The sequence below is a fragment of the Miniopterus schreibersii genome (genome assembly GCF_964146895.1).
Source record: "Miniopterus schreibersii genome assembly, chromosome: 18".
In the NCBI taxonomy this organism is placed as follows: Eukaryota; Metazoa; Chordata; class Mammalia; order Chiroptera; family Miniopteridae; genus Miniopterus; species Miniopterus schreibersii.
Genome location: NC_138121.1, coordinates 26257148 through 26274031, shown reverse-complemented (window position 1 = coordinate 26274031; position 16884 = coordinate 26257148). Strand labels below are relative to the sequence as shown.

The 16884-nt window shown below is 53.9% G+C and overlaps 1 protein-coding gene across 3 annotated transcripts in view; it reads right to left on the bottom strand.

Annotated features, from left to right (window-relative positions):
* Positions 1–16884, bottom strand: part of GSE1 (Gse1 coiled-coil protein) — a 401187-nt gene that overhangs the window by 360155 nt on the left and 24148 nt on the right. The gene's annotated exons all lie outside the window — the stretch shown is intronic.

The window sequence follows — 16884 nt, the reverse complement described above, 5'->3', positions numbered from 1 at the left end:
GCCTGCTGCCATTTGAACAGGAGACCAATTAATCCCTTTGGGGGCATAGGGAATGCCACTCACCCTGTTCACAAGCAATGTGTGTGTGTGCACACGTCAGGGGACCACGAACCAGACCAGCAGCCTGCAATGACATCCCCAGCCAACCAGCCACACAGTGGGCTCCTCACGAGTAACCAGGCCACCTGCCCCCCAGCAAGGACAGCTGCAGGCCATCCCTGGCTTCCTAGCCTCCGAGCTGGGGGCTGAGCCACTTGACCTGGAGGCTAGTCTTCTCCAGGATTTTACGGTCTGGGCCTGGTTTTCCCAGCCACGGTGTCTCAGAAAAGGGACGGCCCAGAGGACGCTGAGTGGCCACAAAGGCTTGGCTGTTCTCCCATGTGCCTTGCTGGGCCAGGGATGGGGAAGTGGGGGCTGCTGTGGGGGGACAGGCGGGTGGGGGTGGGGCAGGAGGGAGCTGGAGTAAGCCAGGGAGCAGGGAGAACATTTGGGAAGGTTTCCTGAGAAAGGGAGTGGTGGAGAGAGAAAGAAGCAGTAATAGAGAGACAGAGAGAGGGGAGGGGGGAGAAACAGAGAGGGACAAACATACTGAGACAGAGGGACAGAGTCCCTTTCTGTTATGTACAGAGAGAGAGAGAGAAAGAGAGAGGGCAGAGGCATGTACCGAGAGACAGAAACTAAAAGACAAAGACAGAGATTCAGGCATGGGACAGAGAGACAAAGGGGGAACTGCAGAGGGGGCGCAGGGCGGGCAGGCGCGGGGAGAAGGCGCGAGAAGGCCGCCATGTGTGCGGCGGGGCTGAAGTTCAAAAGGGAGGGGAAGAGGTGGTTTGACGACCAAAGTCATTGAAAAATTTTTGGCACAGCTGCCCCGAGGCTCCTGGCCGCGGGCCCGGCTCTGAGCTGAACTTAAACAAACCCCTGCAGCAGCCATCTGCTTGATTTTAAAATAAATCAAACAGTCTGCTGAGCCGGGGGTGATCGAGTTTCCATCTGCGCCGCCGCCCGCTCGCCGGCTTGGAGCCGCGCTTGCCTCTCCCAGCCAAGGCTCCTGGCAACATGTGGGCCGGTAATTCCTCCAGGAGCAGGGAAACCAGACCCCCGCCGCCCCCAGCTCCTAACTCAAACCAAGTGCTATTTTTACAGCCACCCACTGGAAAGGGGGAACCAAAAAGTGCTCTGAAAACCTGGGCATGGGGTTATGCCGAGTTGCTCTGGGCCCAGAGGGTGGAGGACGTGCCTTGGGATTCCCCCCTGCCCCACCCCAGCCTCCTGAAAAAGGGGCGAGGGGCTGAGTGTGGGGTGCTGTCGTCCCCCTTCCCACCCCCTGGGGCCAGGAGGATGCTTCACATCATGTGAGATCCTGCGGGTCACCAAGTATGGGCAGCTGGGGGCTGCTGGGGGTGGCAGCAGCCCAGGGCCCACCTGGAAAAGCCAGAAGTAACAGCAGGAATACGCCTCCTTCAGTCTGGGGTCACCCAGGGAAGTGCTGCCCACCTGTCCCAAGGAAACTCCTGTCACCCCCAGGGCCAGATAATCAGGAGAGCCTGCCTTCCCTGACCCAGGCCAGAAAGAGAAAAAGAAACACCCGCCTGGCAGGCCCAGGTCACCCATCTGCACAATGGGCACAAAGCAGCCCTTCTGTGGTCTTAGGGGAACAAGGATGGGTCCCACGATCTTGGGGCTTCAGCTAGTACATAGGGCTTCATTTGCAATTCTGGAGTATACAGGAAGGGGAAAATGACCAAAGGAAAAGATGCCTCTTGGGGAGTCACCCATCCCAACCAATCGTGAAGGGCGCACACGATGCAACAGGCCTGGCCCCCAGCTACGTAGACTGGGGCCTGCATCCCCAGCCTGATGCCTTGGTTCCATGGTGCAGACTGCCCTCTGACTCCTGCCAGAGGTTTCCCAATGCATGGACCAGGTCCCAGCAGAGAGGCATGGTGCAGAGGGACCCCAGTCTTATGCAGACCCCCCCCTCAATGCACAAACCAGGGCAGGCCAGGGGGCAGAACACATGGCTCTGGACCAGCGCCACCTCGCTGTGTAGCTTTGGGTAAGTCACGTTCCCTCTGAGCATGGGATCCCCAGGTCAAATGTGGAAGATGGAGAACAGATGGCTCAGGGACCTTCCAGATCCAACTCTGTCACATTTGCAGGGCCCTGGAGAAAGAGGAAAGGGAAGGGCCATCGGCTATGTGCATGCTGCCCCAGGACTGCCATTACCAAGTACCACACACTGGGTGGCTTAAAATGACAGAAATGTATGTTCTCACAGTTCGGAGGAGACTGAAATCAAAGTGTCAGCAGGGCCACACTCCTTCCGAAGGCTCTAGGGGAGGGTCCTTCCTACCTGTTCTAGCTGCTGGTGGCTTCCAGCAGTCCCTGGCTTCCTGGGTTTGTAGCTGCATCCCTCCTTCTCTGCCTCCATCTTCACGTGGCCTCTCTCTGTGTGTCTGACTCTGCATTTCATTCTCTCTGCCAGAGTCCAAATTCCCTTCTTCTCACAAGGACACCAGGCAGTGGATTTAGAACCATTACGAACTCACCTTAACTTGATCACACCTCCAAAGAATTTATTTCCAAGTAAGGTCATATTCACAGGTTCCGGTGGATGTGAGTCAGTGGGACATTGTTCGCCCAGTGCAGTCAGCCTCCCTGAGGTGCTGCCACCGGGGCAGCAATTCCCAGGTGAACAGAAGCCACTAATGTGGAGAAAGGGCCAGCAGGCATTCCACTCACCAAACCCAATCCTTGCATGATGTCAATCTTTTTTCTGTCTCTGGACTCCAAACAGCCAAACCCTATTATGGGATAATATGTACCCAGGGGAAGGGCACTGGTGCCAGCTCCCAGCCTGGCAAGAGACGCCCTGGGATGGCCTCCGCCTCACTTAACAGCCTTCCCCTACCACCAGGAACCAGCCACAGAAAAATCTTTGTGGGGACAACCAAGGCCTCCGTTCCCACATGACTGACTCAGTGCAGCTACCTATAGCCCACTGCCCTCTGCCCTTGGAGCCTGCAAGCCTGGGCGGCCTGCAGGCACCTGCCTTCCCACCCCAGGCTCAGGGGCTCCTCCATGCTGTCTGCTATGAGAATCCCAGAAAATGACCTTCAAGGTCATTTAGTCCTCTCAAGGGCATTTCTGATAGTGTGACCCAAGCTCTGGGCTCCCCAGGCCTGGACCAGACCTGCTGAGTAATGCACTCAGGGTGCTTGCAGAGATATGGTCCTTTTGGAAACATACCCTACAAGAATGAAAATGTTCAAGTGCACAAAGATGTCCTTTGCGCTATTATTTATAACAGTTGGAGAAACACATTAAATGTGCAACAGTAAAGTATGACTACTAAAACCCAGATGTCCCGTCTTCACACACTGCTGTGCACTCTCAGCTGTCATCCTGTGAGTGGGTGGACACCCCGTCATGGATGTCCATAGGGCAGTGTTTTAGTCAGGCTGCCATAACCAAACACAATAGATTAGGGGCTCAAGCAACAGAGGTATATTTTTCTCACAGTTTTGGAGGCTAGAAGTTAGAGATCAAGGTGTCAGTAGCATTGGTTTCTCCTGAGGCCCCTCTTCTTGGCTTTAGACAGCCGTCTCTTCCTGTGTCTTCACGTGGTTTTCCCTCTCTGTCTGATCCTAATCTCATCTTATAAGGACACCAGTCATAATGGATCAGGGACCACCCTAATGACTTCATTTTAACTCAATCACCCTTTTAAGGCCCTATCTCCAAATACAGCCACAGTCTGAGGTCCTGGGTGTTAGAACTTCAACATAGGGACTTTAGGGGACACAATTCAGCCCATGACAGGTATCCTCCACAAAGCAAAAGCCATTTGATGGGCTATGTTTCAAGTGGTACTGGCACCAAGATGACACAGAAGCTTTCAGCCCCCAGCTGTCATGAGACCTGAGAGTTTAAAGGTCTTAATGGCTTCTGTGGAAAAAACGCTCTACCCCAAGCGGCAGCATCAAAGTTGGGGAAAGGGCCTGGACCAGCTCCCAGCTCCAAGACTCAGGAGCTGTGTGGCCTTGGACAAGCCACTCCACACCTGCCTCCTAGATCCCGGGGCACCTGGCAGGGTGGTGGCCTGGTCTACATTCCCTCTACCCTCACCACCTTACTACCTCTGGTTTCACCAGGGTCCATGCAAGATAACAAACTGTCACCCATAAAGGGCTGCAAAACAGGCCCCTGCCGATCCTATAGTCCCAAGGGAAGCCGAGAAGGTGCCAAAGCATTTCACAGATGATGGGAACAAGGCTGAAACATGGCCAATGGCTTATCTGAGGTCTCGCAGCACAAAAGTGGCAAAAGCGCCTCCTTATGCCAAGACAGCATGGTAAGAGCATTAAAGCACCTTTCAATGGGAGAGGGGGTCCCCCGTCACCTGAGCAGCGACATCAACTTTCCAAGTCTTCTTGCAGCCTTGATTTACATGGACATACTTCTTTAAGGTTACAACCACGACACATGGACAGTTCTGTGTTCTGCTTTTTACTTAACATTAGGTCATCAGCATCTCTGTGCTGAAATGGGCTCCATGGACACCATCGACACCAGTTTCAGGACACCAGTGGGTCACTTTAAATGCCTAGTGTCTGATCAATGGCAGGGGACAGCCTCTCCCAGTGGCCTTCTCAGCCGCCACTGGCACATAATATTCCATCCAAGAGATACATGGCAGTTTTCCTAACCGTACCTTACTGTTGGACATTTGGCATTTCCCCCACTATTATAAACAACAGTGCAAAGAACATCTTTGTGTGCCTTATCATTTTCACCCTTGCAGGTTACTTCTTTAGGAGGCATTTCCAGAAATGGGATTACTGGGTCAAAGCAGCAAGTGTTTTTAAAGCCCTTGATACATATTGACTAATGGTTTGGGGGAAAGACAATCCGATCCAGACGTGTGCGGCCACCAGTGATAGGAATAAGCCACATCCCTGCAACTTCACCAGCACCGTCTTACCATTTTTCTGGTGTTTTAATAGCTTTCATGCAACTGTGTCCCATAAATTTATCATTTGTGTTTTCTTTCATTTGAACTACCTGTCCAAACTCCCTGTCTTTTTTATAGCAACTCTAGAGGCCAGAAAGTTAGAAATCAGCTCTGGTGGCCGACAGTTTCAGGACACCAATGGGTCACTTTAAGTGCCTGGTGTCTGATCAATGGGAGGGGACAGCCTCTCCCAGTGGCCTTCTCAGCCTCCACTGGCATGACCACCAGGGCAGGCCCAGTGGGTAAAGTCGGGCTGACCACTTGGGGTTCCCCCTCCCTGCCCGGGGTCACGTGCCATGGCCAAACCCACATGGCCCAGATATAGGAATGCAGAATGTAAGCCAAGCAGATGAAGGGACGTAGCTTTGCCTTACAAGACCCATGGAGAACCAGGTGCTGCTGAAGCCACTGCTGGAACTCTGCGTTGCTCCAGAAGGTATCTATTCTAATGTGGGGCAGGTAAAGGAGAGGGTGAGAGGAGTAAATATCAAGGCGGATGCATGCCTCTTGGGGGCTAAGGGAGGTACAGAAAAAGCCAAAAATAGAATCTGGGCTACCTTGACATTCTAAATAATCGGGCTGGGGACAGGAGACAGGGAATGCCAGGCTCCCACAGCCTTCTGGGAGCAAGCCACCATAGTTAAGAACCAGGATGCTGAGGGTCTGGGTTCAAATTCTGATGCTGTCCTGACTAGCTATGACCCCACAGGCAAGTTCCCTAATCTCCCTGTGCCTCAGTTTCCTCATCTGTAAATGGGATCACAGTGGCTATCATGGTGTTGTCAAGAGTTAATGCAGGAGCCAAGATATGTGCAGCACAGTAGGCCCGGGGCACAGAGCTCTGAAAACGCAAATTTCGCATGCTGGTTGACGCACCCCACCCAGCTAGTCCAGAGCAGGCTGCAGTAAACTGGGGCCCACCGGCCAGCCGAGCTAAGAACGGTTTTTACTTTTTAAAGGACTGTCCAGCCCTGGCCAGTGTTGCTTAGTGGTTAGAGCATCAGTAGCGCACCTAAGGGTCATGGGTTTGATTCCTGGTCAAGGGCAAGTACCTGCACGTGGGAGGCAACCAATCAATGTGTCTCTTTCGCATCAATGTTTCTCTCTCTCTCAAAAAAAAAAATCAATGGAAAAAATATCCTTGGGTGAGAATTAACAAAAAAATAAATAAAGGACTGTACAAAAATAAATAAATAATGAAGAAGAATATGGGACGGGGACCAGCCTCCAAAGCCTAAAATATTTATCCTCTGGTCCTTGAAGGAAAAGTGTCCCGATTCCCAGTTTGGAGGCCCCAGAGTTTCCTGTGGAATCATTTGTAGGGGCAAGGACCTACAGGAGTTAGAAAGCAGCAAGAAGTCTGTGTCCCAGTGAAAGGCTGCATTTTAAGGACCTGCGCGGTCAGAGAACGTGCTGGGTCTGTACGCAGGCACTTGCCCACATCTCAATCGAGGAAAGCCGGCCTGAGGATGGTACTTGCCCCAAAGTGTGGACAGGAGCATCCACTGAGATGGTCCCTCTCTGACAGAGCTCAAGAACTAAACCTGGAGGGAACATTGAGATGGTGCAGGGCTAGACTCCAAGGAAACTGAGGCCGGGCAAGACAGCATGACTTGTCCAAAGTCACCAGCCAGTCAAGATGAGAAACAGGCGTCATGACTCCCCAACTGGCACTGCGCACTGCACATGGGCTCCGGGTGGGTCCCATGGGCCTGAGCACCCTGAACTCTCCTGAACTTCCTGTTTCCAGGGACCGTAGTTGGACGCCCTCCCATGGGGCCACCCTGGCCTAGACAAGATGCTCCTCGAGTGAGGCCCCGGGATACCAACTTATTCCCAGTCACACCCACACAATCATGTCAGTCCTTCCCCAGCCTGGTGCCCCCAGAAAGCCACCCTCACTTTATGCACCACCCTCTTCAGGTGCTGCCCCTAAAAGCCATTCTCATCTCCGTGTGCCAATGCCTGCCCAGCACGAGCATGGCACAGGGTGACCTCGAGCTGATATATGAATAAATGATCAGCCCCAGGTCGGCTGTACAATGGCACCACTCCTTGTCCCATTTTTCAGATGAGAAAGTAGAGGCTGGGAGAGAGGCAGGAACTCATCCACAGTCACCCTGCTGGTCAGAGGCAAACCCAGGATTCAGCCCAGCACTGTCGGGCTCCATAGTGAGGCTCCCTCACTCCCACCAGCCATGGGACTACTGGTGGCCCTGCAGACCTGGGAATGGGAAGGTGCTCTGGGGCTGGTCGAGGAAGGGTTAGGGGCCTCTGAAAAGATCCTCAGTTACCCTCGACAGGGCCTGAGAGACCCCTCCCAGCTGGGCTGCCAGCCCCAGAGGACAGGGCCTCATCTGTCTTGCTCACTGCCGTCACCAGGGGCTGGCACAAGCCAGAAGCTTGGGAGTAATCTGCGAAGTGACTGAATGGTGGAGGCTGGCAGGCAGGAGAGGGGCCCCCAAAATGCGACAGAGCAGACTGCTGGACCCTGAAGACCTTCCCGGTAGGACTCTGGAACCCTGGACCACAGAGGGTCTTCTGGCCAAAGGGGCAAGAAAGGCATTGTGAAGGGGGCAGTGCCCTCGGGAGGGCAGTGAGCCCCACCCCCCTGCCCTGGCTCCACACTTTGCCTCCTTGAATGTGGAAACAGGAGGGAGGAAGAGAGCAGGCGAGCACGGACACAAACGGCCCCCCAGCCACCAGCCTGTCCCTATCACCAAGAACCCTCAGACATCCCTGCCAAGAGTGGGGGCCAGCTTGGGCCTGGAGAAAATAAACATGTCACTGCGAGGCCAGCCCGCCGGACCGCTGGAGCCAAGAACCGCCGGAGGCTGTAAACAGTCTCTCCTCTCTTGGCCGCAGACTCTGGCCCACCTCTCTGCGCTGGGAATTAGCACTTTGCCTGCCATAAAGAAAGGGCAGGCTGGGGTGGGGACATTTGGGGAGCGAGTGGTGAGCAAGGAAGCTAGGCTGGCCCAGGGCCAGCACCTCCATCCTTGTGGCCTGGAAGTCCCCCCTTTCTCAAGGAGGCAGTGGGAGATTGTGAATGAACGGGCCATGGTAAGGATACTGGGAAGCCCAGCCAGGTCAGAGGTGCTGGCAACAGGTAGAGGGATAGGGGAGGGGTGAGGCCAAGAGAGGCAGATCCGTTTTACAGCACCCTCCAAACCCCACCTGGGGCGTCCCTCTGGATCTTGGCAAGGAGGGGCGGTCCCTGAATAGTGGGTGCCCAGGGCCTGTTGAGGCCCCATTCATTGGTGTGAAAAACCTCTCATACCAGTCCGGGGTGATAGTCAACTCACCCTGCCCCTGGATAGTCCCTGTTGCTGGTTCAAATCAGGTTCAAAATCTGCTGCCTTCTTTTAGTTTTCACCTCTAGAACCACGAGGCTTCTCAAAAGACAAATCTAGGAGTATCACCCCGGATGAAACCCTTTGCACCTGGCCGGTCTCCTGAAGGCCTCCTGCCCCTGCTCCCAGGCCTGCCCACCTCCTCAGCTCCCTCCCCAGGTGCAGCCCCCCCACCGCGCACCCCTCTCCTGCCTCTCTAATGCCTTGTACATGCTTCTCCTCTACCCCGAATGCTCTTCCTTCCCCTCTTACGCCTGGTCCACTTCCCCTTATCCCCCTGGATCCCGCTGGATTAACGGTCACTTCCTCCAGGAAGCTTCCCACAAGCTGTCCCCCCAGCGGAGTTAAGGCCCCGGCACCTGCTTTCCCCTCCGCCGAGCCCTTACCCTGGCTGCAAGCTTACATCTGTTTGTGTGATTCAGCGGCTAGCATCTGTCTTTCTCTCCCACCAGACTGGCAGCTTCGTGAGGGAGAGGCTGTGTCTGGTTTTGCACATTACCGCTGCTTAATTGCCAGGCACACAATCACACTTAATAAATAGCTGCTGCGTGAGTCAGTGAGGGAAGGAATGATCTGAAGGGCGGCAGCACCTGGGAAGGTTACTGGGGCTCAGTTCAGCGCCCCTCCCCCACAGTACCTGGCTCAGAGGGGTGCCCATCTACTGCTGACAAGCGGACACTGGGAGCCCAGCCGCCCAAGCGGGAGGACAAGGGCCTTCGCTGCTGCTTCTCACCGCCGCTGATGTCAGCACTGTGGGCACGAAGCGGTTTGGAGGAAACCAACGGAAGGGGGATAAAGTAAGGCTATGAAGGCCGTGGCCTGAGCATGGACTGATCAGCTGAACACCAGTTCAAGTCTCCGCTCAGCTGTGTAGCCTCAGGGCAGTGCTCTGACCTCTCTGGGCTTGTTTCCTCACCTATAAAAAGGAGAGGATGATCACAGCATTCACCTCTTCAAGGGCTGTGGGGAAGAGCAAGTGAGCTAAGGGATGTGCACGTGCCCAACAAATGAGAGATTTTATGATTCATGATTCGGGCAAGCTATCCGTCTGGAACATCCGGGGGTTCTCAGGGGCCTTTCTCCGGAATACCCCAGGCCAGGGGCTTTGACTGCCTAGACTCCAGAACTCGGGGCCTGCAGTCCACCCTGAACTACGTCCTAGCCCAAGGACTCTGCAAGGATCTGTGAGCACGCAGCACCCCCGGCGGGCTAGGTGTGGGGGAGGAGGAGGTCGACCTGGCATCACAGGGGATTCAGGGCTACATGACCTGCCCTCCAGGAGCTCCGTCTGCTGCTGGGGACACTGAGTCCCAGGGAGGACAGCCCCATTCAGGGTTAGCTCCTGTTGAGGGGAGGGCACAGCCTCTGGGGGCAGAAAGAGCACAGTTTAAATCCCACTCCACTTAACCACAATGAGATACCACTTCACGTCCCCTAGAATAGCCAAAATAAAAAAAGATGAGTGATAGCAAGTGTTGGTGAGCATGTGGAGAGACTGGAACCCTCAAATGCTGCAGGGCAGAAATATAAAGTAGTGCAGCCCCCATTAAAAACAGTCTGGCCATTACCATATGACCCAACAATTCACTCCTAGGTATTGACCCAAGAGAATGAAAACACACGTCCACGCAAGAACTCGTACACAAATGCTCATAGCAGCACTCTTCACAATAGCCAAGAGGTGGAAACAACCCAAATGTCCAGCAACTGAAGAATGGAGAAGCGAAATGTGGTAAGTCCATACACTGAAATATTACTTGGCCATAAAAAGGAATGAAGTCTTGACACATGCTACAACATGGATGAAACTTGAAGACATCATGATACGTGAAAGAAGCCTGTCACAAAATATGACTCAGTGTAGGATTCCATGTATATGAGACGGCCAGAATAGGCATATCTATAGAGACAGAAAGGAGATCAGTGTTTTCCAGGGGCTGGGGGACTGAAGTGGGGAGTGACTGTTAATGGGTAAAGGGGGTGGTTTTCTTTTGAGGTAATGGAAATATTCTAAAATAGGCAGCGGTGATGGCTGGACACTGTGAACATGCTAACCGCCACTGCATCGTACAGGCTTGATGGCTGAACTGTATGGTGTGTAAAATATATCTCAGCAAAGCTGTTATGAAAAGAAAACCACACTCCCTGGCCTCAGTCTCTTATCTGTGACATGGAGTCCAGGTCCACCTTCCACTCATCCTTCGTCCTCGCTCTTGTCCTGCCAGGCTGATCTGTGTGATGAGCATCCGTGGGTGTCTGGCCTGCTGGCATCTGGTGGGCAGGACCGGCAGGAGGAGAGAACAGCAGGCTAGTGACTGCATCTATCACCCAGGCCCTCTCTGCAGGGCTGTGTGGGCCAGCTGCGTCCTGTGTCCTGTCCACGGGCCTGCACACAGACCACCCTGGCTCGCTGGTGGCTCAGTGTTCACCGCTAGCTGCCCTCCCCATGCTCTGCCTATTCCTGCCCACACCTGGGTGCACAGGCCCTTCACTAAACTCTCCTCAGCCATGCACACGTGTGTGTCCCCACTGCAGGCAGGAGCCCACCTGAGCAGCCAGCCCCCTTGTGGAGCTGCTGCAGGCCTGGAATGTGCATAGGTCAAGGCCAGACCTGCCAAGAAGCTCTGGCTGGGTGGCCAGCAAGAACAGCTGGAGGGAAAATGGCAAGGGGCGGGGGCCTGGGGGAGAGGGGGAGGCTAGGGAGAGGCCCCTGAGCCAGGTGCCCTTGAGGACCCACTCCCAGAGGAGAGGACTGGGAGCCAAAGGAGTGAGCATCTAGGAAGAGAGCCTCTCTGGGGCGGGCTGGGAGCCACATTCCCTGAGCACACAGATGTTCTGGCTGGGGGGGCGGGGAGTGGGGAGCTGGCGGGAGAGAAAGAGGCCAGAGCTGGCTGGCCTCCGGAGGACCTGGGGCACAGCCAGGAGGCCAGCAGCCTGTCGCCAGGGTGGCGGGGGGATGAGGCCTGACCCCTGGCCTCCCACCCCACAGATCAGGCCTGGCTCCGCTCTGGGCCCACAGAGGGTGGACCACATCTGGGCTCTAAAGAAGGAGCCTGGACCAGAACAGACAAAGGGAACTGGGTGTGATTTCTTGTCAGGCTCCAAAATGGAGGCTTCCGTGCTATTAGCAAAGTCATCTTCCCAAAGCCTGGCCTCCAGGACCCAGGGACTCTCCAAGGGGCTCACAGCTTCTCCAGGGAGCGCACTGCTAGCACTTGGGGGACGAGTCTTTCTGTGGGTCTGTCCTGAGGATCGCAGGGCACCATGAATGCTGGTGGGCCCATCATGTGACAGCTAAAAACACCCACTTATTAACACATGCTTCAGGGTGGGGGACTCTGCCCTGTGAGGACCCACCACCCGGTCTAGGACTGGCTGTGTTCTCCAGGACCCACAGGAGAGTGTCAGCCACCTTTCCCCGCAGCACCTCCCACGCTGGGCTCTGCTCTGTGGGCCCCTAGCTCCCTAACAGCCAAGCAGCTGTTTCCCGGCCCCTAGCCAGGCTGAGCCTCCAGCAGACCCCTAGTGCCAACGCCTGGCCATGTCACAGGTGGGAGGTGTGATTGTGGGGAGTCTCCTGAGACCCTGGCACTCAGGTGCTTTTCTCAGGAGGTGCTGGATTCCAGAAGGCGGCAGGACCAGGAAAGAGAGGTTCTGGGAGGACAGCCCGCCTGGCCGCTCACAGCCCAGGTGCTAACAAAGGCTGGGCAGGTGAGGTTGGCTCTGGGACCCAACACTTCCACATCACGGGCCACAGAGCCCACAGTCACCCCAGGGCCATCTGTGGCCTGCACGGGAGGCCTGGGGGGCGTTACCGCATGCTGCCTGCCCGGAGCCTGGTGATGGCTCCACACCACCCACAGGGATGACCAGTCACCTGAAGTTTCCTTTTCATCAACTCACTTTTTAAAAACCTTTTAAAGATTTTTGGAAAACCAGTATTGTTCAACATTCACAGATTGTAACTAAACTACATCTAGGGGTTTTGTTTTAAAGTTCTACCTTCCTCATCTGTGATCCCAATATCTAAAAGGCTCTAAAAACAACAAAAATTTTTTTCAGAAGTCTGTGGCAAACTTTATGTTATGTCCATTTTACCACAATAAAAATAAGGGGGAGGTGGTAAATGAGACACTAGCCCTCAGTTGTCTCACAATAAGACTAGAAGTGGAGTCAAAAAGTACAACTTGCTCGCCATGAGTCACTGTCAGCTAATGTCACATTTGTAGGCCCCTTATAAGAGCCATCCTGTGTGAGGGAGCCAGCCTACCCCCAGGAAACGCCAGCCCAGGGCAGAAAGTACAGGATCCAGACACCAGGGCCCGGAGTTCAGGTCCGGCCTCCACCATGGACAGCCGTGTGACTCTGGGGAGTCAAATGACCTCTCTGAGCAAAGTTTCCTCTTTTCCCTGCTCTCGAAATGGAGAATACAGGCAGCCATGGAGAAATGACACCAAAGGCCTCAGGAAAACACTCCACAAATATTAATTATGCCTATTATTATGGGATGACAGTAGGTAGCAGTGATGGTGGCCTAGCTGCCTGAGACAAGAGATACGGAAAATGCCCAATGATTCTTTTAAGAGGTCGCTGCTTCAAGGGAACTTCGAGCCTGGTGGAAAGATAAAATCAGCCCACAAGGACTGTTAGTGACAAAAATGAGACCCAAGTATATTTGAAGGTGGAAGAGAGTGACAAGGTGTCAAGGAGCTGGTGAGGGAGAAGGTGGGATTGTCCTCAGACAGCAGAAGGAAGGGTGACAGTCCCAGCTATTTTTATTTAGGGGAAAATAGAGCAGGGCAAAGTCAGGTAGAGCTGCAGGTCATGTCTTCTGGCCTGGAAGTCTGTCTCCAGGCCTGGCTTGTCCCATCCCACAGTGGCTGTCCACGTTGCCTCCACGTCTGTGCTTGGACTATTGCAGTAGCCTCCTCCCTGTTCTCCTGGCCACCAGCCTCTGGGTGTCCAGTGGGCCCCCACACAGGGGTCAGCTTCCTCTCTGGTCACATCACATCCCTGCTCTAAAACCCTCCCTGCTGCCCGTGGCTGAGTGAAGAAAGTGAGCCCACTGGAAAGAATGTCCCCATTTTATTCTTTTTGGATCTGAGCTCCCAAACTTAAGATTTCAGAGAGAGGAAAAAAAAGGGCAGAGGCGCAAACTCCTAGTTCCCACCCAAAGTACTTTTTTGACAGACAAGAAAAAACTGCCTATTTACACGGAAATAAAGGAGGGGAATCTTGGTGAACAAATTTGTCTCTTTTCGCAGTTAGGCCAATATGCTTCTGATAAAATAAACACAGCAGGCCCCTCTGTTTTGTATTCTCCGAGAGGGTGTTTACAGTTCAGAATAAATACATCTCCGTCCCTTGAGGCTTTTGGTCAAAAGGACCGGTGTCCGAGCTGGACTCCATGAGCCACAGCGGCGGACAGAAGGAACCCCACACCCAGGCTCCTCTGTGCCAACACATGGGACGCCTGGCCAGGGAGGCAGTGCTGGGACCCAAGCCCAGGGAGTGAAGAGCTGGGGAGAGAGAGAGACAGAGAGAGAATGAATGAGACAGAGACAAAGAGGGAGAGACAGAGAGACCAGAGAAAGGCAAAGACAGACAGAGACACACAAGAGAGAGACTGAGAGGCAGACAGAGCGGTGGGGGGAAGGTGTCTCAGTGGTGCTCATGAGAATCCAGAAGTGGCATCCAGCGTTGTCAGGAAAATCTGAGACATCACTGAAGCCACGGGGGCCTCCCAGGGAGGGAGCAGTCAGTGCCCCTCCCCAAGCCAAGCCTCTGGCCAGCAGGCTCTGGGCCACCTCCTTCCCATCTCTCTCAGCTGCCATCACCTCTTCCCCCAGGCCACCATGGGACGTGCAGTATGCTCTGCTCGGTCACTTCTTTATTGCCTGTCTCCTTGGCTACAAGGTCAGCTCCTGGCAGGCAGGGACTCCTGTCTGTGTTGCTCATGGCTGTCCCCATGCCGCCTCGTCCTTGGACGGCGCCTGGCCCACAGCTGGCACTTAGGAAATGTTTGCTGAGTGAACAGGCTGCATGCACTGGGCCAGCTGTATTCAGCCCTTCATCAAGCCGGCAGAGAAAGAGCCTTCTTCCCCTTACAGCGAGGGACCCGGGAGCTCCTTCCTCTGGGAGCCCATCCCCCATGGCTGGGGCTGGGGTGAACTTGTCCATGGCCCTAAGGGTCCCTGCAGGGTTATAGGGTGGCTGGAGGCGGAGGGCCCAGAGGCATGGCCATCCCTGGAGCTCTTAGGACTCGCCCATTTTGCCAACCAGGAGGCAGAGGCATTCGATTAAGGGGCTTGGTCACTTTCTGGCCTGAGTGACACACAGCCTAGATCTTGGGAGAAAACAGCCAATAGCCCTGCTAAGGGGCCGCTGCTTATGTGACCCCCGGAAGCTGGAGAAATACAGCTCCCGCATCCATCTTCCAGAACTGCAATTTGATAAGCAAAAAATAACAATAATCCAATTCTTTTGTATTTTAGGCCCTACACTGAGATATAACGGATTCAAGATTTTAAAGCTGGAAGTGCCCAGGGGTCATAAACCTCCCCTGCCCCCTCCCCAGGTGAATGAGGGGCTCACTGTGTTCCCACAATCCCTCCCTCCAATGCTGATCCAAACCCAGCTCTCGCTCCACTGTCCTGGAACCACGTGTCCACCTGTCTAGGCCCCACCCCTGCCCCACACTCTGAGCTCCTTGGAACCAGGTCTTGCTCTTCCCTGTGTTTGGCACGTAGTTAAGTGTTCAATAAATGGTTGACTGATGAATGAATCACACCCAACCCCTACAGGAAACACAGAAGTTAAGCTGTTGGCTGGAGGTAACCAGACAGCCAATGGTCCCGTGCAAGGTCCTGCGACTCCCTCTGCAGTACTCGATCCTTGGCACAGTGCAGCCGTCTCCAAGACATGTGGCCAGTCCGCAAATGCTGTGAATGCTCCCAGCATCGGGAGAAACCTGAGCACAAGGTGACCTTCAAATTCAGTTTAAAAATGGATTTTGCTGATCTTAATAAAAGATCCATTTAGCTTCTCAATGAGGGAATGCAAATGCCAGCGGGTCCCACCCCGTCTAAACATGTGGCCTCCAGGGGAGACCAGTGCTGCTGGAGCATTTGTGCGGAATGATAACAGGTCACTGGATGCACTGAACAGAGCCTCTCAAGGTCCGGGTAGGCCTGACTGCCAGCAACGGGGAAGAGCCTCGGACCTAATCAAGAAAAATCTCCAAAGCTCCTTGGTACGAGGAAAGTACCAGGCACACTGGAGACCATTTTTTTCCTTTTCTCCTTAAAATTTAAAAAGTAACACAGGCCTGGCCGGGCGTGGCTCAGCGGTTGAGCATCGACCTAGGATCCAGGAGATCGTGGTTCGATTCCCAGTCAGGGCACATGCCCGGGTTGTGGGCTCGATCCCCAGTCAGGGCGTGCAGGAGGCAGCTGATCAGTGACTCTCTCATCATTCATGTTTCATCTTTCTCTCATCCTCTCTGAAACCAATAAAGATATATTTATAAAATTTTTTTAAAAGTAACACAGGCTCATTGCAACAAGTCAAACAATGAATAAAAAGTCGGTGGTTTTTCAACCCCCTGCGGGAGCCGATGTTTACAGCTGGACACAGCTCCTTCCCCCACCTACCTCTAATTTCCAATAAACACAAAAATCCAGAGAGGAGAGTGGCCTTCTCTCCTTGGCACCTAAACTGAGATTCTTCTAGGCGGTGGTGACTCACTGGCATCTCTCCCGTTGAGGCAATCATCATGCTGATCCCCAAACCCCCAAATCCAAAAGTTCTGGAAACCAAAATTGTCTCTTAACCCATTTGTCAGCAAAACCTGCCCAGCCTAGAGCCTAGAGGCTATTTATAGTCTCATTTTCCCCCCTACTGGGTATGAATAGTCATATGTTTTGTGCAGAATATAATGGGTTTGATGAAAGGGTGCTGCCCAGGTCCCTGGGTGTGATGTAAGAGACAGGATCAAGAGTCTGCCTGAGGGGCTGAACAATTCTGAATCTTTTCTGGCCCCAAAGGCATCCAAAAGGGACTGGGGACCAGAAGTGACTGAATAGCAGCTGCTAACTTTTACAACGGGGCTTATTTTTTCTAACATTTCTGTGATTTTTGTGGTATTGCAGTGCCTTAGGACATTCTGACCCTCCCAGGTAGATCAGTAGTGCACACCCCAAATGGTGGGAAAATACAACGCGGATGAAGACACCATGGCCATGTGGCAATTTTCTATGACTCAGAAATCAGAGAGCCACATCCAAGTCCTAGGTCTGCAGGCCAGCAGCTGATTGACTCAAGGCAAGTGATTTAACCTCTCTGGGCCTCAGGAAAATGGGGAGCTACAAGGCTATTTCTAGCTCTCCCCCCTCAGCTACCACGCCTGCCCAAGCCAGGGTTAGGGGCAGCCTCCTCCCAAGCGGGTTCTGCCTGTTTCCCTCTCTCCTTCCAACTTTCCTGGCCACCACCACACAGAAAAACCCTTCTTTTAAA